At 40.2% G+C, this 22,404-nt stretch overlaps 1 protein-coding gene across 2 annotated transcripts in view; it reads right to left on the bottom strand.

The window, feature by feature from the left end:
• Positions 1–21,346: 21,346 nt before the first annotated feature.
• kif5aa (kinesin family member 5A, a) overlaps positions 21,347–22,404 on the bottom strand; it is a 43,081-nt gene continuing 42,023 nt past the window's right edge. For both annotated transcript variants that reach the window (XM_077238356.1, XM_077238366.1), the window contains one exon: positions 21,347–22,392. The gene's annotated coding sequence lies outside the window, so the exon portion shown is untranslated. The remainder of the gene's footprint in view (positions 22,393–22,404) is intronic.

The following is a 22,404-nucleotide window of genomic DNA, read 5'->3' as shown; positions in this document are numbered from 1 at the left end:
CTAACTGAAAGGATTATTGGAGAACAATCAGTAACATCTCAACATGGTGAAGATCAGGTCAATGTGGATGAAAGAAATGACAAGGACATCTGGGGTGCTTTTAAATGTGCAGAGACAGGAGTCAGTGAAGAAATCTGCAGTGTAGGACATGAGAATGATGATAATGGGGCCAGTGAAGAAAACTGCAGTTTAGGACATGAGAATGAGGATCATGTCTTCAGTGAGGACAACTGCACTTCAGGGCCTGAGGATGTGAATCAAATGCCTCCAGCCTCACTTACAACATTTTTGCAGGGTTGGGCTACAAAACACCTTATTAAACACAATGCCATTGATGACCTTCTGAAGGGACTTAGAAAGAATGGACATCCAGAGCTGCCTTTAACAGGAAGAACCTTGCTTCAAACTCCGAGACACATTAAAACAGTGATGAAGTCAGGGATGGAGTGTGTTCATTTCAACTTGAGAAAGAGTCTTAGCGAGCAGTTGCAGCAAGATTGTACTAAAAGGAATTCTGGCCGACCAGTTGTATGATCATTTTATGACATTCAGTGTTGCCTTGGGTCTTCTTCTTTCACCAAATTCGGCAGTGGACCACAACGGCTACAGCAGTCAGCTGATGAAATACTTTGTAGAAAAAAACTAAAGAACTGTACGGTGATCATTTCATGGTATACAACATACATTCCATGATACATCTATCAGCAGAGGCCATCAATTTTGGTTGTCTTGACGCTTGCAGCGGTTTCCCATTTGAAAACTTTCTGGGAAAGCTCAAACGACTCGTAAGGTCAGGAAAGAAGCCGCTTGTTCAAGTGGCCAAACGTCTGATGGAGAGGTCAAATTTTCCACAGACTCAATCAGTGGTCACCACAAAGTTCAAAACGACACGACCAAACAATGCTTTCATCCTCGGGGAGGGGAAATGTTGCATGGCCATTGAAGAAAGGGAAGAGATGGATGAGTCAGGCTCTCGAATGTTATTGTGCAAGGTTTTTGAGAAATCTCAACCACTTTTCAAAGACCCATGTGACTCACGGATGATTGGTTGTTTCAAAGTGCAGTCAAGACAATCCAAAATGACACTAATCCCAGAACAGCAGCTAACAAAAACTGCCGTAATGATTGAAGAAAACCAGGAAATATTTTTTTTGCCCATACTGCATACACTTTAACTCTCTACTCCATCCCATCCCACCCCACCTCAACCCACCCCACCCCACAACAACCCACCCCACCCCACAACCGACGGACTACGTTTTCCTCTTGTAATGTCCGGACACTGGGCTGGGAGAGGAGGAAGATGAGGGTCTGCCTTTTGAACTGTTTACTGTCGTTCTTCCATGGACTGAGGATGTTCTTGCTTTCGTTTCAGGGTGAATATAACAATTTGACTTTGTGACTTTTTTTTTTACCCAGCATGTTATAGCAAAAATGATTTGTGATCAAACACTAATTTGCGGGCCCCCTGCAGTACCGCTGACCCCCGGTAGAAGACCCTTGCTGTAGAGTGAACTCGTATAGACAAAGAGCAGTGTTAATTCAGGACCAGAGACTGTGTTGTATTGACAGGCGTTTGTAATATAAAAGCATTGTGTTTTATCTCTCAACAGATGGAGACTTTTGCAGTGGTCGAGATTGCAGATGATAATTCTGTAGAAATTATCCCAACCACTTAGTTGGAGGAAACGATCAAAGTATGCTTTTATTCACTAAACTTTAAAATAACATTACACTTACACTCATGCTTACAATGTGAAAATCCACTGTGAATGCTAATTGTATTTATTTATTTTCATTCATTCATTCATTTTAAATAGGGAATATTCTGTTACTGGACCTACATGAACTCAAGGCAGTTGGTAAAAAACAATGCGATCCCTGACAAGCAAAAGTGGAGGCGGTTCTTGCTGAAAAAAATTGGTTAAGAACAGGTATAGTGATACTATTTCAAGATTTAAGTATGCTGCCTGACTCATGAAGGTTATGTTAAAACATTTTCTATAATATTATTTGACATATATTTTACAGCCTCCCAGAAATGCCAGCTTGTTACCGAAACGTCACATATTGAAACAGAGGACACAAGTAAAAAGAGGCCACATAAAATGCCAAAGAGATTTCAGTCTGAAACAGAAATTTCTTCAGATGGTAGGTGTTCAAATTCTGTTAGTATTATCTTAGCTCAGCTGGTCTTCTTGCAAACTTCAACCTTTTTTTTTCTTTACTTTTTTCATCCGATTTAATGATTTGCTGAATCAGAAATCTGTAGTTGCTCTGAATATATTGGTTGAACTTGAGATTTCAGATTGGCTAAACAAAGGTATTGTGATTGACTTTTTGTTGTTGTTGTGGTTTTTTAATAAAATGTATAGTAAGTTTTCTCAGCCATGGTCGCTACCACAGTTGGTTTTCTTTTGTAAATACAACTTAGTTAATTTCAGATGATTGCAGAGTTAAAAAGAAGAAAAAGGTGTCGAAACCTGTTGCACCTAAATGTAAGTTGTAACATAATTTCACAGTACATTACATTTTATTTGCACAATTCAAAGCAACCTAGACGTCTTTTTGTATTTCTGTTGTATTGTCAGATAAGCAACCGTCCAAAACATATCCTCAAGACAAGGGTAAGTAGAATGATTTTTAAATATAAAAAAAATGTGTTTCAAGATTTAATCCACAATGGACTTAAAGTAATATATTTCTCTCTCTTCTCAGGCAATCAAGAAAAGCTAAGATCTCCTGACTTATTTTGTAAGAAGTTTTAAATGTTATTAAACATTTTAATGTCCATGTATACCTATTGTACATCTATATTTTATTAAAAATTAATTTATTTACAGCAGAGGCATCATTGCCGTGCTCACTGCAAACTGTGGCACCACCCCATCAACGTGTGTAACAATATCATTGATATTCATAAATGTGTATGTAATGTCAATTTTGAAACATAGGTATTTTTTATGCAACAGCAGATCAGATGTCAGATCTCCTCTTAAGAGAAACACAGGCCTCATCCGAAGAAGCAACAAAAAGTAAGCTTACAGCTGTCTGTCACAAACATCCACACTGATTCCATAATGTATATTTATTTTTGTCTTAGACTATCGCACAAAAGTCTTGCAGAAGTTACAAGAGCTCTGCGAGAACCAGCAAGACATCCTCACACTGCAGAGAAGACTGTCGGCTGCTATGACTGTGCCAGGGGTAGAGACAGAAGAGGACATTCTAGAAAATGGGCCCTGTCAAACTGTAGAAGAGCTTAAACAGTTTGACACCTCATTAGAAAATAAAGAGACTAGGACAAAGATGGTAATAAATACAGCAATTTACAGCTGTCAATGACAATAAAATGCATAATTTTCTGCTGTTACAATGAGTTTACTCAAAGGGATTGGTCATTTGTGGGTGAACTGTTATTTACTCTCACTTATGTTTCTTTAAACCTGCATTTTTGTTGTTTTTTAACATGACCAAACAGTTGCTGTTCCCTGTTAACTTCCACAGTATAGAAACATATATACTATGGAAGTCAATGGGGAAAATAAACTGTTTGGTTACCAGCACTCTTTAAAATATCTTCCTTCATGTTCAAAAAAAAACAACAACAAAAAAAACTCCATACAGGTTTCAAGAAATATGAGGGTGTGAAAATACCAAGTCAAGTCAATTCATCCTCATTTATATAGCGCTTTTAACAATGTAGATTGTTTCAAAGCAGCTTTACAGAGATAAAGATATAATTTAAGGTAACAGAGATTGGTTTGGTTTTATAGTGGCTCTTGAAAAATGTTTTTTCCAGCTAAAGTTAGTTTTGATTGATTCACTTCCGTCTAAATGATCATTTGTTATTAAATTAGGGGCCGCTAAGACGACACCGTTCTCTCTAAACAGACTTTAAACGTGAACCTGTGATAGACGCTGATGGCGTTCACATGCGCATTAAGAATTGATTCTATAGTTATGTGCGTTCTACCAGCAATGCTCATTTGTGGGGGAACTATCCCTTTAGGTTAATTTCTATGGTTTTATGGTACATAACTGTCATGTTTGTTTTTAGGTTAACTACCTACGCTCCATCGGGGGTACCAATCCAGGGGCGGCTGTACGTAAAATGCTACGTAAAGTAGCCACCAATGAAGTCCTGAGTGCCTACAGCATGAGAGGGAAGAAAACAAAAATGGCATTCCAGGAGCTGAGGATTTGCTCTCTTATCATAGGAAAGTTTAATTCCATAATCCTTTTCAAAATATATATTGATTGTCAATTTAAGTAGTTACAATTCGGAGATGATTTGTTGTTTGTTTAGATTATTTTATCAAATTTCTAGGAGCAACACAGAGGAACTTCAAATCAATGAAGTCAATAGAAGTGGAAGATCTAATCTCACTGGCCCTGAAATTCGCTCCACACAGGAATTTAAAATGGTAAACGCATGTATTTGTTGAATAAACAAACACCCAACATGAAACAAGACATACAGCCAAGAGCGTACTCGAGACCGTCCGCTCACACACACACACCAGACAATACGGTCTGTCACAAAACCAAGAAATAAACTAGACCGCACTAAGTGACAGTATTTAAATGCATTTTGAAATTACTAGTGGAACTGATGCAAAAGTATTATCATTATGTATCAGGTAGGTGTAATTGTACCAATAAAGGCATCAATTTAATATTTTTATAATTGTGTATATGGCATCTATCGCTAATTTTCACCTCGCTGCTCGCTGGCATCTATATTTGACAAACGCCCCTTGAATATCCTCTTCAACAGTGACATCTATAGCGGTAAACTGTTATTACGTTATTAAACTAATAATTACTAAAAGGTGTTTACTATAATAATAATAATAATAATAATAATTGAAGACTTCAGATGCAAAAAAAAAACCTTAATGTCGGTCTGACATTTCATTTAAAATTAGCATATTTATCAGGCTCCTATTTAGGTTCAGTCATTTCACTTTAATGGAAATGAATAATTGAAACAAGACTATCATTTTTTACTTTTCTTTGTAATAATATTACTATTTGTTATGTTTACAGATGAGTGGGGTGAAGATGGAAGAGGCTTTCAAGTGCAGGATCTACCATTAGACTAGCCTACTAATAAAAGTGTATTCTTAGTTTGTTTTCGTTTCGCGTTTTGAATGTGATGCATAGCCTATGATGTGTTTTTTGTGTGTTTTTAATCAACAATTAAACAATGAATCGACAAAAACATGGACTGTACAGGTTGATTATTCATATAGATTTACGGTTTTATTTTATTAAAGTAAAAAAAAAGATGAATTGTTGTTGAACGTAAAGAAAACTCTACTGGCTAACTAAAAACAAACCATAAAAAATAACGTTCTGGGAACCAAAAACTAACTTTCTGAAAACGTTAAGAAAACTTTCCTGGCTAACCAAAAACAAACCATAAAAAATAACGTTCTGAGGACCAAAAACTAACGTTCTGAGAACGTTCTGGGAACCAAAAATTGTTAGCTGGGGTGTGCGTGTGTGTGTTTGGGTGGGTGGGGTACATTTAAATAGTAGCCTACATTGGGTTTAATTTGTCGTTTAATGAGATCTATGTTGTTAGTAGGCTACCGATAATTTTCACGTGAATAAATATATAGATCCGACTACAATACACGTAGGCCTATTAATGGTCCAGTGGCAGAACTTTTGCGAAGCGTGTCAGTTCTGGGTTCTCTTATCCGCACTCGTATTGGGGTTTTTTCCTCATTAAACCCGATTATGTTTATCAGTGGTTGTACATCAGGCAGGGACACTTTTGAGTGCATTTTATTTTGTGATTCATCGGAACGCATAAAGAGTCTCTGAAACGGATTAAAGCGCGCGTCCGTGTGAAGACTGCGGTGTGCGCGAGTCACGAGAGAACACTGTATCTGCACCACTGATCGCAGCAGCAACGAGCACTTTGATCGCTTGATTTCAAAAACAAATTTCAGCATGCTAGTAGATCACCTCTTATTTAAAGGTTGTATCAGCGATTGTGGGTGACATCACTTCTGTTTGTGTTTGAATCGAGATCCCAAACAAACCAAGTTAGCTCGCCCCTCCCTCAACGAATTCCAATTCGTCAGAATCAACTCGCTCACTAGCATGCCAATCTCACACACTAAATCCCTACAATCTGATATTCGCTAGAGCTATCCGAGTTTAGTCGAGCTTCACTCATATTTTTTAAAGAATTATATTTTCACACACAGTTCACATACAAAAAAGTCAGCACTAGAAGCTAATCACCTGTCCAGAAGAAACAGTGCAACCTCGGCGTCCGATTTAAAATTTTTCAAATCTTTGAATTCTCTCCACCGTTCAAAAGCCTTCCTGATTATTATTCGTTTCTTTGACGAAAAACGAGGGTATTCCCTCGCCCTAATCCTCCTTCTCTTCTTGGGGATTGCCTCTTCCATGTTAAATGTATCTGATAGCATAGGGTTGATAGACGCTGGCTTATTCTTCAGCTCCGACTTCGCGTGCAGGTGCCGTGCACAAGCGCAAAAACAAACAACACCCGCCCCTGTCGTGATTGGTTAGAACACTGTTTATTTTGATTTTGAGTGGTGGTTGTACCCATTTGTTTTTGTGTGCAGATCTCAGAGCCTAGGCTGCCTACAGAGACGCGGTTTTTTGACAGCCTGCTTATGGGGCGGGCAGCTAGCGGATCGTTAGGAAAGATTAGATGAATGTGATAATTTTTGTTTGGGCCTGAAATCGCTGATACAACCTTTAACAAACGAACGAAATGCATGCTCTTTAAGTTAACTGGAGAGATTTTATTTATGTGTATTGGTACATCCGTGCCGCCAGATGTTTCAAAAGTGGTGGGGACAATATCGACCCTAGCAAAAAGTGGTAGGGACATGTCCCACCCGTAAATTACGCCCCTGCCAGAACGTTACATTCAGGTTCCCAGAACGTTCCCTGAACAAACATTCTAACGTTCCCTGTTGGTTAGCTAGGAACGTTTTCTTTACGTTAATAGAACGTCCCCTATAGGTTAGGGGAACGTTCTCTTTCCCAGAAGGTTCTTGGAACGTTCCCGGAATGTTCCTCGAACGTTGTTTATTGTTGTTTATTACATTGTTTATTGTTCAAACACTTAATAATTCTATGAATATATTATTATTACAATATATTACAGAAAATAAGTAAATCAATCAGTTTGTATTAAATAAATAAATCAGCACACAATCCATGTTTTTGTTGATTCATTGTTTAATTATCAACTTAAAATAAGTCACTAAAAACAGCGTTAACAAACTTTATTAAGGAACAGTAATTTACATTTAATATTTAAAACATGAAAATATTTCAATAAATAAAATTGCACAAACATTTTAATTAAAACTATCCTTTTGCAAACTGTAGCCTATAACTTACAACAAAATTGATTCATATACAATTAATTTATATACAATATACAATGTGCTAATCTTCACTCCGCTCAAAACATGTAAACTCCCAACACCGTTATCTGCAAATTTAACAAGAAAATTAAAAGACAACGCGTTACATGGACATTAATTGAAACAATTAGATGAACAATTAAAGAAACAATCTTCTGTCATGAAGTGACAGTCGCATCTAGTCTGGGCCGAGTTTCCCGATAATGTTTCTTAGCTCTTAAGAGCTCTCTCTACGTGCAAAGTTACAGACGCTCGCGGCAATTCCATGCGCGTTTTCCAAAAATGCACTTCTAAACTAAATAAACTAATTTTCTACTCTCAACTTATGATTCTTCTGCCTGTTGCACTTCACCTTGACAGTGGCTGTCGTGGCAGCTCTGGCATATGTTCAGGACTTTGTGGTGGAGTGCTTATGTTTCTTAATGCTTCTCTTCTTTCCTTGCTTCTTGTGTATGCTGCTCTCCATTTTTTACGCCTCTGGCCCTGTGCTATCTCACTTAGATCACTAATTGTTTTTTTCTTTCCTGCCTCAACATTCCTTCTCCATCTCTGCTTCTCGCTCTCAAGGTACTGTGCCCTTTTTTCTGGGTCAGCATCTCTGCGTGCACGAAACTGCCTTTGCCTGTCTGCTGTTGATGTGGGTGCCATTTCTGACTAGGATGCCTGTTGAAGTTTAAGTGGAAACATTACATCAAATATTTTATCTATAACAAAAATATGAGTTAAAATATGAGTTGGTAATAATATATTTACTGAAATAAACTTTTAAATTGAAATCATTGATTAAATTAAGTGAATAACTCAACCCTGTCACAAAGTTTACAACCCCGAAACAATGACATATGTGACGGGGTTGAGTGTGATGGGGTTGAGTTTTTTTGCTCAAAATGGCCACTGCCCTTAATGTGGTGTAGAAGACTGGGCCACATGGCAGCCAATGAAATAAGTATATTTTAGATTTTTATGGATTAAAATAAAATTTTGAAAAGTCATCATTTTCCATCTTAATTGTATGTGATGGGGTTGAGTTGTTAAGCCCATAGACAGTAAAAGAAATGGACAGAGCGACCCCGTTGATTTCAACGGAGAGAGTTGAAGCCAAACATGGGTACTCACTTCCTGATAGCCAAGCGTTCTGCGCAGGCTCAAACTGAGCTTGATGACGTAGATGTCACGTGAGCAACCTGACTGGGAGTTGTAAATCTTCTAGTAGCTGTGCCAAGACAAATGCTACACAGCAAGACATTTTCGCACGAGGGACAATATGCTAGCAACAAGTAAATTGAAGTAAAAGGGAAGATGAAATCACGAAAAAAAAAGTCAACAAACAGTTATCACACTGAATTAACAAAATACCACCTATAACACAATACTTGTCTTGAATGATGATCAGAAGTTTCCAAGGTCGAAGTATCACGGCTCTCCAGAAAATAAGGGCTTTGACTAGCAGGTGTTGTCATAAAGCGCAATCAAGCTAATCTCGAACGGTCAATGACGCATCAGAGTAAACTCACATTGATGTGTGTGTGTGTGTGTGTGTGTGTGTTTTGGAAATCAAATCGTATAGTAATAATATAATACAATGTTTATTAATATATTACAATAATATTAATATAACTACTTACGCTATATAATTACAATATGACATCTTACATTAAAACATTATAGGCCTGGCAAAAGAAGTGGCTAAAATCGACTTTAAAATAGCCTACTTTTGGATTGTAATCGTTTGAGTAGCCTGCAGTTCTAGTAATTTTAGTTAGTTAGTTTATTTAGCTTATTTTGAACATGTTTATATATATATATATATATATATATATATATATACACACACACACACACACACACACACACACACACACATATATATAATACAATCAAAAATAACAGATAAATAAGTACATGTACATCTCAGCACAATCTTCCAAAATTATTAAAAGTGATTCAAATAGGCACATACATACATAAACGCACACATTTACAATTGTTCTTTTTCGTTTCCTTCTACATCAAACAGAATAATAACCCATCCAAAAAAGACTTATTAGTATATAAGCCCAGGAACCATACTATAAAATACTATCCCCTCGCGTCATTTTCGTATATTCAATGTGACCATATAATATTCCTATAATAAATCATGATCAAAAACACTTGAACAAAAACGTTTTTCTTTATTTCACGTTATGTAGGCTAGGACATTTGTACATGGTGTAACGGGTTGTATATAGTTGTTAAATTCCTGCATAAATGGGGACAGCGCCATCTGCGGGCGTCACTTGGTATTGCGCCACTGTGCTAAAAATAGCGAATTCTGGGTAATCCACAGCAGAACTTTTGATAACTGCTGTGGTAAGTCGCATGTTAAGCGCTGCAGAGACAATTATAGCCTAAGTGCTTAAAATCTCACTACACAATGTTTTATTTCACTGTATTTTTGTTATGATGTAACTAAGAGATGAATGCTGTTTGTTTGACGTCGAGTGAGTCATTAGTTTTAGAGTTGAATGTTAAATGTAGCATATGTTGCATGGCTGCTGCTAATGCTATTCCTCCGTCTGATTTACCGTGTGTTGTGTAGGGCTGTTCTATTCTCTGTCTGCGATGTCATGCCATTCCTGATTCGTTTTGGTTTCCCCTTGTGCAGGTAATATATAGAATTTTTAGTTTATTTTTGTTGTGTGAAAAATGTATGTTATAAGAGCAATATTTCTGTTGAAAACAATTTGCTGTTTTATATACTGTGTTTTCATATAGCAGAAATGTTTTAGAAGCTGGAGATTTTATTTATTTTATTTTATTTTACATTTTACTGTGGAAAAGACAAAGAATTGTGAAACATGTATATTTGTACTTTTGTTTAAAAAAAGAAGAATCATTCCACTATACGATCACATTTGAACCAGTTTAATAAAAAAGAGCAGAACTTTTGATAACTGCTGTGGGCTGTTCTATTCTCTGTCTGCGATGTCATGCCATTCCTGATTCGTTTTGGTTTCCCCTTGTGCAGATGCTCCACATACACAACGAGACTGATACATAGAGGACCGTCACATTGGTGCCGTGACTGTGAGTGAGTGGACGTCTGCCTGCCATTGACGGACCGCTGTAGCTGTGGCTTCGTTCGGACATCGTGGACTGTAGTTTCCTGAAGAGGACATCTTTATGTTATCCTTTGCACATTAAAAGGACTCTAAATGCTCTGATTTTTTTAATAATTTTGATTATTTTGGGTCAGTTTTCTCTTGTTAGTTGATCTGTGTTTTTGTTTTTTTTCCTGATCTTATTGTTTTGAAGTGTAGTCATAATGAGCGCAATAGGACTTGATTCGCCGGCTCGTACTCCAGCTTCTGTTGGTAGGGGGAGAGGTGTACTGCAGATACCTGCTTCCTTTCTTGGTAGTCCTGTTGGCAGTAACGTTGCGTTAGGAGTGAATAGGGTTGACTTTTCAATTGATCCCCCTGACATTACTGATATGCGTAACCCACATAGGCAACCAGTCAATAGTTCAACACCACACTCTGAATATGTTGCCCCCGACTTGTTAGATCAAGTAGGCTCAATTGCTCTAATGATTGGGGAGCAGATAGCCGACAGTATTATATCTCGTCTTAATCCACCTAGCCTGGGGTCAGAAACACACAGCAACCCACATACTGGCAGTACCACTCTGACTCGACCCTCCAACACTGTGGATATATCCCAGGCTCATTTGGTCACACACAGGAATGTCAAAGAGCCTCCTTCCTTCAGAGGGGACGGATCTGACTCAGTTGACATAGAGGAGTGGGAAGACCTGATGAGGGCCTTTGTTAAGAAGGGAAACATGAATACTGCTGAACATGTTGAGGAGATACTTGTTCACCTGCGGGGCAGAGCAAAAGACGTTGTCAAATTTTGGATTAGGAACAGCGAGTCTGACACCCAAACTAGCCCCAATGCTATTTACAGTCTGCTACGGAAGCATTTCAGTTGCAGTCAGTACTCACCAGTTCCCCTCTCTGACTTTTACACCACTTTGCCTAATGACAATGAGGAGCCTTACGATTACTGGTTGAGTTTAAACAAAGCAGCAGATGTAGCCTCTGAATGTCTAAAGGAGCAAGGCAAATCATTTGATAATCCAGGAACAGAGATTGCACACGTTCATCCGCCATTGTCCCAGTAAAGATTTGGCTCTAACCTTTCGATCCAAGTCCATTGATAAGTGGTCAGCCCATGAAGTGCATAGTTCGACATGTTGTGTTAGGACTGATAAGGCAAATGTTTGCAAAGTTGATGTTAATGCAGCCTCTGTCGCTTGCCATGACTCTGGATTACAGCGGTGTGGATCTACAGACCAGGCTAATCTAGAGAGAGTGATTGACATGCTGGAGAAAGTTTTACTGCGCAATTCATGCGTACGACAGCCTAACTCAGGTCGACGCAATGCCATACTCCCAAGAATTGATGGCTTAGATGCCTTACCTTGTGCTATCTGTAACGATGGAGCTCACTCTGCCCTAGCCCACTGCCGTGAGCATCGCCTGTGTTTTCAGTGCCTGTCACCTGGCCATTCCCGACGCAACTGTCCTGTGTCACGGGCTACTCTACCTCCGTCTAATCAGGGAAACTAACAGATCTGCGCGAGGGGGAGGGCAGTGTAGATCTAATTAGTCAGCCTCCCATTTGTGATACTGAGGATTATGAGTCTGTATACGAGGTACAAAAAAGTATTGCCCCTTCTGACAAAACTGTTATTTTTCAATGCTTACAGCACGTTCCTATGACTGATAGTCTGTTCTATACCCCTGTGTCTGTCGAGAATGGTCCAACACTGAAAGCACTGATTGACAGCGGCTCTATGGCGTGCACCATAAGCGAAGCAGCAGAAGCTAACTTGTTGAAAGCCAATCCTAACCTGATAAAGACTCCAGCAGATAATGTCGTCGTTGTTGGATTTGGAGGTCATAGAGTTAACCCCACAGGGATATATGATGTCACAGTCTCCGTTTATGGATGTAAAATGATGATCTCTGTTCTGGTTGTGACAGGTCAGACAGAAGAACTGATTCTTGGCAGCAATGCTATCAAACCGCTGTTGACTTTACTGAGGACCACCGTCGGTTACTGGAAATTGATGACCATGCCAAGTGGAGATGGAATGGATGAATCCTTTCAGTTTTTGTCTTTACTTTCCAACACAGAGAGGTGGAAAGGAGATATTGTGCCAGACAAAGTGGGTACAGCCAAACTTAAAGGCAGTGTAACATTACAGCCACAGAGTGAATATCTAGTTTGGGGTAAACTCCCTAGCAAGGTCATGGTATCTGTGGGTAGTACTGTAGTCATAGAGCCCACCCAATCTAATTCCAGGCCTAAACAGATCTTGGTCGGCAGAGTTATCACACCACTATTTGGTGATGGCTTAGTCCCAGTTAAACTAGTTAACCCCACTAATCGCCCTGTTACACTGAGAAGGAATGCAAAAATCGCTGATGTATCCCCATGCATTGCCGTAGAGGATTTCACAGAGGTTGAAAGTGTCCAGTGTAACATCCAGTCAAGTGCCCAGTCCTCTCACATCTCCGAACAACCACTACTGTCGGAAGAGGAGTTGACCAACATTCTGAGGGACTTGGGATTGAACGATTTAGACCTAAGTGCATGTGAAGTCTCTCTCGAGTGGAAGAACAAACTCCTCAGCATCATCACAGCTCATGAGTCTATATTCTCAAGGAATAAGATGGATTGTGGTCTGGCAAAAGATTTTGTTCACAGGATCCGTCTGGTTGACGACAAACCGTTTCGTCTACCTTATCGCAGGATACCACCAAGTCACTATGAGAAGCTGCGGACAGCCCTGAATGACATGGAAGAGAGTGGCATAATAAGAAAGTCTAACAGTGAGTACGCATCACCTTTAGTACTTGTGTGGAAGAAAAATGGCGACCTCAGGATCTGTAATGATTTCAGATGGCTCAACGCCAGGACAGTAAAAGATGCTCATCCTCTCCCACACCAGTCAGATGCACTTGCTGCTCTAGGTGGAAATGCTTTCTTCTCCACTATGGACCTGACATCCGGTTTCTACAATGTGCCACTACATGAGGGAGACAAAAAGTATACAGCATTCTCATCTCCATTCGGACTCCACGAATACAATCGCATGCCCCAAGGCCTCACAAACAGCCCCGCTACATTTATGCGGATGATGATGTCGATTTTCGGTGACAAGAACTTCACCAGTCTGTTGTGTTACCTTGACGATCTTTTGGTCTTTGCTCCTACAGAGCAGCTTGCACTCGACCGGCTGGAGATGGTGTTTTCCAGGTTGAAGACTCACAATTTGAAGCTCTCACCAAAGAAATGTAATTTTCTGAGAAGGTCTGTGAAATTCCTGGGCCACATTGTGGGTGAAGAGGGAGTCTGTACTGACCCTGGAAAAGTTCAGGCCATCACTGATGTACAGGTGTCTGATTTAATGGATTCCGATGGCGTCACTCCTTGCCCTAAGAAAATTAGATCATTTTTGGGTATGGTGTTGTATTATCAACATTTTATTGAGAGATGTTCAGCCAAAGCAAAGCCCCTCTTCAAGCTCATCTCCCAGCCGGACACGCAGTGCTTTAAAAAGAAAGGGAGACATCCTAAAAAGAAAGTTGTAAATGTTAAACTCACACAATCAGACTGGACTGAAGAATGCAAATGTGCATTTGAGACTTTAAAGCATGACTTGCTTACAAGTGTAACATTAGCTCACCCTGATTTTGATGACCATTTCATATTAGCCGTGGATGCATCTTTCGATGGGTTGGGAGCAGTACTCTCTCAGATCCCCAGAGGCAGTGACATGGCGAGGCCAGTGGCTTTTGCGAGCAAGACGCTTTCACGCTCTCAGATGAACTACCCCGCTCACAGGCTTGAGTTTTTAGCCTTAAAATGGGCAGTATGTGACAAATTCCATTACTGGTTGAAAGGTCGTCATTTTACAGCTTGGACTGACAACAACCCGCTCACATACATACTCACCAAACCAAGACTTGATGCATGTGAACAGCGTTGGGTAGCGAAGCTGGCATCCTATAGTTTCGATCTGAAGTATGTGCCAGGAGCTAAGAACGTAGTGGCAGATGCACTCAGCAGAGAGCCTTTTGTCCAGTCGAGTGTCAGTCATCGCCTTGTGACAGAGCCATACCATGCTTTGTTAAATCAACTGAATGGTGTGACGGATGAAACAGTTCAAGATGCTTTCAGATACACAAACAACTGTCAACTTGTGAACACAGATGTTGAACCAAGCTCTGATTTCTCCCACCCACTTTCCCAGGGCAAGTTAACATCTCAGAAAATCTCCGCCCTCTTGGATGCACACTGCTCTGGTGGGACAAGCCGTGTAATGGGGACGGGAGTCATCCCTCATTTGGAGAAGGAGGATTGTGCCACTGCTCTGCCTAAAAGCACTCTTCTGACTATGCAGGAGCAGGACAGCACCGTGAGTAGAGTGGTTTACTATGTCCGGAGACACAAGAGACCTGACAAACGTGAGTGTATAAAGGAGCCTCGTAGTGTAATCAAGCTGCTCAAGCACTGGAACAAACTCACACTGCGAAATGGAATGCTATTTAAAGTGAAAAGAGATCACAACATGAACAACAAGCTCTATCAGTTCATTGTACCAGATTGCTTAAAACAACAAGTTCTTCATGGCATACACGATGCCGCAGGTCACCAAGGACGCGCACGTACACTCTCCCTGGCCAGACACCGTTTTTTTTGGACAGGTATGGCGCATGATATTGTGCATTATGTCAGAAACTGCAAACGTTGCATTGTTGGTAAGACGCCGGAGCCTAATGCTCGTGCTCCTTTGGAGAACGTTCACACCACAGAGCCCATGGAATTGATTTGCATTGATTTCTGGTCAGCAGAGCAGGGAGATCACAAGTCTGTTGATGTTCTCGTAGCGACTGATCATTTCACCAAGATGGCTTTTGCTTTTCCTTGTAAGAACCAGTCAGCGAAACAAGTGGCTCGCCGTTTATGGGATGATATTTTTTGCATATATGGTTTCCCGAAGCGTGTGCATTCTGACCAGGGGGCTAATTTCGAGAGTAAGCTCATCAAGGAACTGTTGGATATGGCTGAGATAAAGAAATCGCACACTACCCCTTACCACCCGATGGGTAACGGGATCACAGAGCGTTTCAACAGGACCTTGGGGAGCATGATCAGAGCCTTACCCCCCAAGTCCAAAGCAAAGTGGCCCCAGTCGTTAAGAGTGCTGACTTTCTGTTATAACTGCACTGTCCACGAAACAACCGGCTTTGCACCATTTTACCTCATGTTTGGGAGGATTCCCAGACTTCCAATTGATGTAATGTTTCAACATGTTCTAAGGAATGATCTTGTCATTACTCATTCAGAGTTCGTGTCCCATCTCAAAAGAGACCGGAGTGAGGCAGCACAGGTTGCTCAGAGGCACAGTTTAGCCGAACAGGCTCGTCATGCTAAGCTCTACGACCGCAAGGTAAAAGGCTCTCCATTGACTGTTGGTGACAGGGTTTTGTTGACAAACAGAGGCGAGAGAGGAAAACGGAAAGTTGCAGACAAATGGGAGTCAATTCCTTACGAAGTGTTGTCAGTAAGATCGGCAATCAATGTCTACCGTGTGAAGGACACAGTCAATGGCAAAGAAAAAACAGTTCATCGGAACTTGCTCCTTCCTGTCAGTTTCCTGTTGAGAGACGATGAAGTTGACCTGTTGTCTGATTCCCTGTCAGTTGGAGCTGGAAGTGATCATGGTGATGCTTTGCCTCATGACCAACTCGACAGCGATGAAAAAACATTGCAGTGGATTTTGCAATCTGGAAATAATGCTGGACTTGATGAGGTTGTTGTCGAGTTACCCAGTTCATCTAACACAGTAGAGAATACTCATGTGGATGATGTTGTCGACGACAGTCATGGATGTACTGGCCGGGACAGGGATGTGAGCCAGTCCTCATTTCTAGACGATCAGTCTGCCCACAATCACCCAATACAGCTCCCCACACACTCGCCAGCTGATGCACACTCACATATTCCCAGTAGTGTAGACTCAGAATCAGTTGAGCCTGTAATTAACCAGCCTAGGCGAGGCATGCCTATGACTAGGATTGGTAGGACCATTAAACCTCCAAAGAGATTAATTTGTGAGATGAATGACCAGGTTGTGGAAGATTCAAGATCTTCAGTTAGTTCTTTTGTTACTCTTATGAGACATGTTTTTGCAGTGTAGCCTGAGACTTTATAATGTGCCTTTTGAGTAATTCTGTTCCTGAGTGTAGACAGATACTCCATTTTCTCTGGAGTTTTTGAGCTATGTCAATTGGGAGAGGTGTAAACGGCATCTCTTGTGTCTATGTTAAGGTTTAGGTTTTGGTACCACCCTATCCTTGCATATCTCTGTAGGAGGAGTGTTGTAACTGACTATAAGGCAGTAACGCTCAATGTAATTAATTTTTTTTTCTCTTTCCCTTCTTTCTTCTGTTTTGGATGCGCTCCCCTGATTTAGCAGAAATTTAGGGGGGTGTATGTAACGGGTTGTATATAGTTGTTAAATTCCTGCATAAATGGGGACAGCGCCATCTGCGGGCGTCACTTGGTATTGCGCCACTGTGCTAAAAATAGCGAATTCTGGGTAATCCACAGCAGAACTTTTGATAACTGCTGTGGTAAGTCGCATGTTAAGCGCTGCAGAGACAATTATAGCCTAAGTGCTTAAAATCTCACTACACAATGTTTTATTTCACTGTATTTTTGTTATGATGTAACTAAGAGATGAATGCTGTTTGTTTGACGTCGAGTGAGTCATTAGTTTTAGAGTTGAATGTTAAATGTAGCATATGTTGCATGGCTGCTGCTAATGCTATTCCTCCGTCTGATTTACCGTGTGTTGTGTAGGGCTGTTCTATTCTCTGTCTGCGATGTCATGCCATTCCTGATTCGTTTTGGTTTCCCCTTGTGCAGGTAATATATAGAATTTTTAGTTTATTTTTGTTGTGTGAAAAATGTATGTTATAAGAGCAATATTTCTGTTGAAAACAATTTGCTGTTTTATATACTGTGTTTTCATATAGCAGAAATGTTTTAGAAGCTGGAGATTTTATTTATTTTATTTTATTTTACATTTTACTGTGGAAAAGACAAAGAATTGTGAAACATGTATATTTGTACTTTTGTTTAAAAAAAGAAGAATCATTCCACTATACGATCACATTTGAACCAGTTTAATAAAAAAGAGCAGAACTTTTGATAACTGCTGTGGGCTGTTCTATTCTCTGTCTGCGATGTCATGCCATTCCTGATTCGTTTTGGTTTCCCCTTGTGCAGATGCTCCACATACACAACGAGACTGATACATAGAGGACCGTCACAATGGCTTCCGAACGGGATCACATTCATCTTCAAGCGTAGATCTATAAATAAATAAAGGAACAACGTTAACCGCGATAGACATTGAGATGGGTTTTTTCTTCTTCCATTGCATATATAATTTCCTGATAATTTCCCCATCCCCCGTTAATATATATAGGTGAAGTAGATAAATAATTTAAAGTTCGTGGATAAATGTTACTTTATATGTATTCACTTGCCACATATCAAATTATTTCGAATTATTTCAAATTCATCAAAAACGTTGTTGAAATATTTTTTCGCGTTGCTTTTATGGACTCTATCTATGCCATGGGCTGACTTTAGACAGTAAAAGATTGCCTGCGAGCTTCTCCTCCTGTCTATACGGTAATGTTTCTATTGTGCGACATAAAGTCGCGTGGTTATGACGCAATTTTTAGCCTATTTTTACAAGAAAGGCTTCTACGGGGCCATAACGTAAGATACAAAGTAATGGAGCCTTTTATACATTGTCGTGTTTCTTTAGAAATAAATAATGGACAAATGGAGTCTTTGGACGCCTCAGATGTAAAGTTATTCGCTGTCAAAGTGACGCCAAAATGAATGGGAGTCAATGGGATGCTAACAGCAGGTGATAGCCAGCTACAATGGCGGCCCCCGGAGGCAGCTTCAACTTCCGGCTGATGGATTACCCCCTTGGTTAAGCCTGACAGTACCCTCCCTGACTATAATCAGGGGCGTGGTAGTGGGGGGAAAAGTGGACCTGACTACCCAGGGCCCCGTCTAGGGAGAGGGCCCTTTGAAATCCCATAATTATTTTTATTTTATTTTTTTGTAAAATTTATTTTTATTTTTTTTGTAACCTAACTCGAATTAATTGGGCCCTCCAATTGATGTCATTACTCATTTCAAAATATATTGATAACACCAACTGAGAGAATGAACTCAGTGCCAGACACACTGGACCCCCCCTCCCTCTCCAAATGGTTTCCGCGTCCGCCCATAGACGGCAGCCGGCGGCAAACAAGTAACGCAGTGAGTCTAGAGCCTGGGAGCCTGTCCGATTATTCATAAAGGAGTTTGGGCCATGCAAATTACGGGAGTTTCCCTGGAGAAACCCGGGAAAAACAGGAGTGTTGACAGGTATGCTTTATAGTATCACACCCTACATAGCGAGCAAACAATGTTTCTGGGTAAATAACAGGGAGTGAGAAGCAGACGGGGGCGGAGCTGGGAGCTCAACACACTGCCACTACAGGCAGCTGCGCAGCTTGTCTCCTCTTCTGCTGCAGTTCTCCCCAGAGTCAGAAGTTTACATGAAAACACTGTATATTTCCCTCCATTGTCAAAATCTAACACCCGCGAAAACACAGATCGTTAACGCCTATTTACCGAATTGTTATGCAAATTAGCTCGCGCACGCTCTTACATTAGGTACAGGATTGTTCTCAGTTTAATGCACATCTGAATGATTGAAAAATACTTATTTTAAAACGTAATTCAAAGACTGAATGTCTAGTTTGGCGGTTAGTGTACCCCTGTGATTCTATAGTCTGCATTTATTTTAAACAGACAAATAATCATCAATTAACTTGCACTTAGACTACACTTTAAAAAAGGTATTGTGACAATAAAGGATATTTTAGCAACCATTTGAAGCCATATATTTCAGTTTTAGACCCTGCAGCAGGAGGCCCCTCATCATGGCCACGTGAAAGCAGTGACAGTGAGGTGGATGTGACAGTGAGACAAGGTGAGCTTTTAGCGGAATTGCCTGTTTTAACACAGTAATTTTTAAGTGTTAAGAGGAAATAAGCAAAATGGGTACATTGTTATTGTACACATTTAAACTTTAAACTGTAATTACTAATTTGGTACGGGGGCCCAGCAAGATAGTTTGTACCCAGGGCCCAAAATTTGGTGCTACGCCCCTGACTATAATACACCTCAAAAATTGAATAAAAAGTGTGATATCACTCACCTTCTTCTGGACCATGCTGTTGAAGAGAGCTGAATGATGCAACTTCCTGTGAGTGATGTCACATATGGGTGGAGTCTAAATTATTATGGGCGGAGAATGGTTGGCGTGACGGGGTTGAGTTCAGACTGAGGGACGTAACTTTATAAGTTTTTTTTTTTATCAAATATTTTGCATTTTTTAAAAATTTTCTTTTCAAAAGCAAAGAACACAAATAAATACTTGCATTATTGCTGAAAATTATAGACACTGTGCACATTTTATTAATTATTTTCAAAGTACAAATTCAGCGAAGAACCTCAGGGACATGACAAAATGCTTGCTTTAAGACAGAAATAAGATTTTTTTTTAATGATAAAAATTATTTAAATGCAATAACTATTTGAATTCATTATAAAGGACATACCAAAGTATTGTGAAAAGCTTTTAACATTTCATTTTGGTGAACCACCACTTTCAAAAATCTAGGGGACTGAAATATTACCGAATACTAGGAATGACCCACATCCAGCTACACAACACCGACAACGCTTGGGAGACATTCTCGTCAGTGCAGCAATGGCGGATGTGTACAACTCTCAACTCGCTGTGAACTCGATCAGGGCGGTTCTAGTTAAAACGGCAGTGTCTGTCAACACTCGTGGGCGGGGCCTGTGTCTGTCAACACTCGTGGGCGGGGCCTGTGTCTGTCAACACTCGTGGGTGGGGCCTGTGGCTGTCAACACTCGTGGGCGGGGCCTGTGTCTGTCAACACTCGTGGGTGGGGCCTGTGTCTGTAGTGACATCACTAAAGCCGCATTCTGACAACAGGTCATTGGGAGACACTGTTATGATTTATGGGGATTTAAAAAAAAAAAAGGAGTGGGTGGATTTTTATCACTGCAGGGTGGTTGTGTACACACACTGCCATCACACATTTATGTCTAAACACCATGCAAAAGTGAATTTTGCATTATAGGTCCCCTTTAATGCCGAGCCCTGAGTTTCTTCCAGGACTTCACCATTTCATCATGATCTCTGTAAGAGATAGAAGGCTGACAAACTGAGGTAGTTTATAACCCGGGAGAAACCGCTCATCCGTCTTTCCAGGAGCAGACTCCTCTCTCTCCATGGACAAGTCCAGTTTCAGTTGCGTTTCATAACTTCCACCAGTTCTCTGTCTGTGGGAGTGAGAGGAGCTGGACTAGCTCTGTTCATCCACCTCAACACATCGAGCTCCTCAGAGCAGATTACACACAGTTCTTGTGTATCCTCAGGGGTTAGACACCTCCCGCATGGCGCTGGACATCTCCTAAACTCTTGCTCCATTTCACACGTGCTTCAGACACCGGTCATGCTGGGGGAGTTCCCATAGCGCCAATGAGTTCACTCCACAGGAAACTATTTAATTATCTGATTGTAAAAATTACACAACTAAATGAACATTTATTCTGAGTTTTAGTGATTAACATTCTCATTATAGGTAACAATGTTATGTTCGGCAGCAAATGTTATGTGTAGAACACTAAAGAAAGCAGACCTCACCTCTTCAAGACAAACAAAGATAAAACGAAGAATCACATTTTTCTTTGAATTACATTTATTTCTCGCATCAGCTTCCAGCAAACTAGCCCACTGCACATAAATCACATGAAACAACCTTCAACAAAGATATCTTGAGTAAATCAGTTGAGCTTTTGCCCAAACTCTCTTCATCGGCTTCTTAAGTATTTACTCTTCTAATGGTGACGACAGTGGTTTGAATCGGGGAAGTGTGAGAAGCAAGCATTTCAGTGCCAACTAAATCTATGATTATCCTTCATCATAATACAGTTTCTGCGGCCTCACTCATTCATTGTCTTGCTAAATATACAAGTGAATCAGTCTAAAGACATCCTGAAAGAGAATTGAAAGAAAAGTGTTAGGAATGGAGTCACGCATTCATCGGACCTTACGGGAAACATCACACAGACACCGACGCTTCATTCTGCTTCCTGATTGGCTGATCAGGATTTTGCAAGAGAAATCAGAGCTGTGATTGTTCAGAGCATTTGACAGAATACCTGAAGCATTCAGAGCGTTTCAGAACTGTAAATCTCTACGATAACTCTACTATACGTTCTCTTGACATACAGCAATTTTCATCCCAATCATTTTGATGTGAAAACAAAAACAATGCAAATCAAATATTACTGAAAATGTTTTTTTTCCCATAATTGGAGGTAGTCAGTACTTGAATATAATATTATCAAAATCTACACAATGACACACACAAACACACTGTTATATGTGAATCTTCACAATATTTAACCATCTTTCTTTAAGGCTCAGCAAGACTAAAGGGAAAGTATTTCTAGTTCTCTTCTGTATTATAATGCAAGCAATATAGATGTGTGTATTCAAATATCTACTGTACGTGAGGGTTCATTTACAACCTATGAGTTTTCTTACTGAACAGACAAACATGCAACAGTGATATACGCGAGACAGGATACATGATGTGACTCTGCATGAACGATAGAGGAATATTTCATACAACAGAAGACAGTACAGAGCCATGAAGTCTAGGAATAAAGTTGTGGAGAAGATGGCGAAGGCTGAACGGCTGCATGCAGACAACTGGAATATCTGGAGAAAGTG

The sequence above is a fragment of the Siphateles boraxobius genome, unplaced genomic scaffold, assembly GCF_051911475.1.
Source record: "Siphateles boraxobius isolate OS27281-9 unplaced genomic scaffold, OSU_SipBor_1 100, whole genome shotgun sequence".
NCBI lineage: Eukaryota > Metazoa > Chordata > Actinopteri > Cypriniformes > Leuciscidae > Siphateles > Siphateles boraxobius.
The sequence above is the reverse complement of the archived record's forward strand: the minus strand, read 5'-3'. Positions and strand labels throughout refer to the sequence as shown.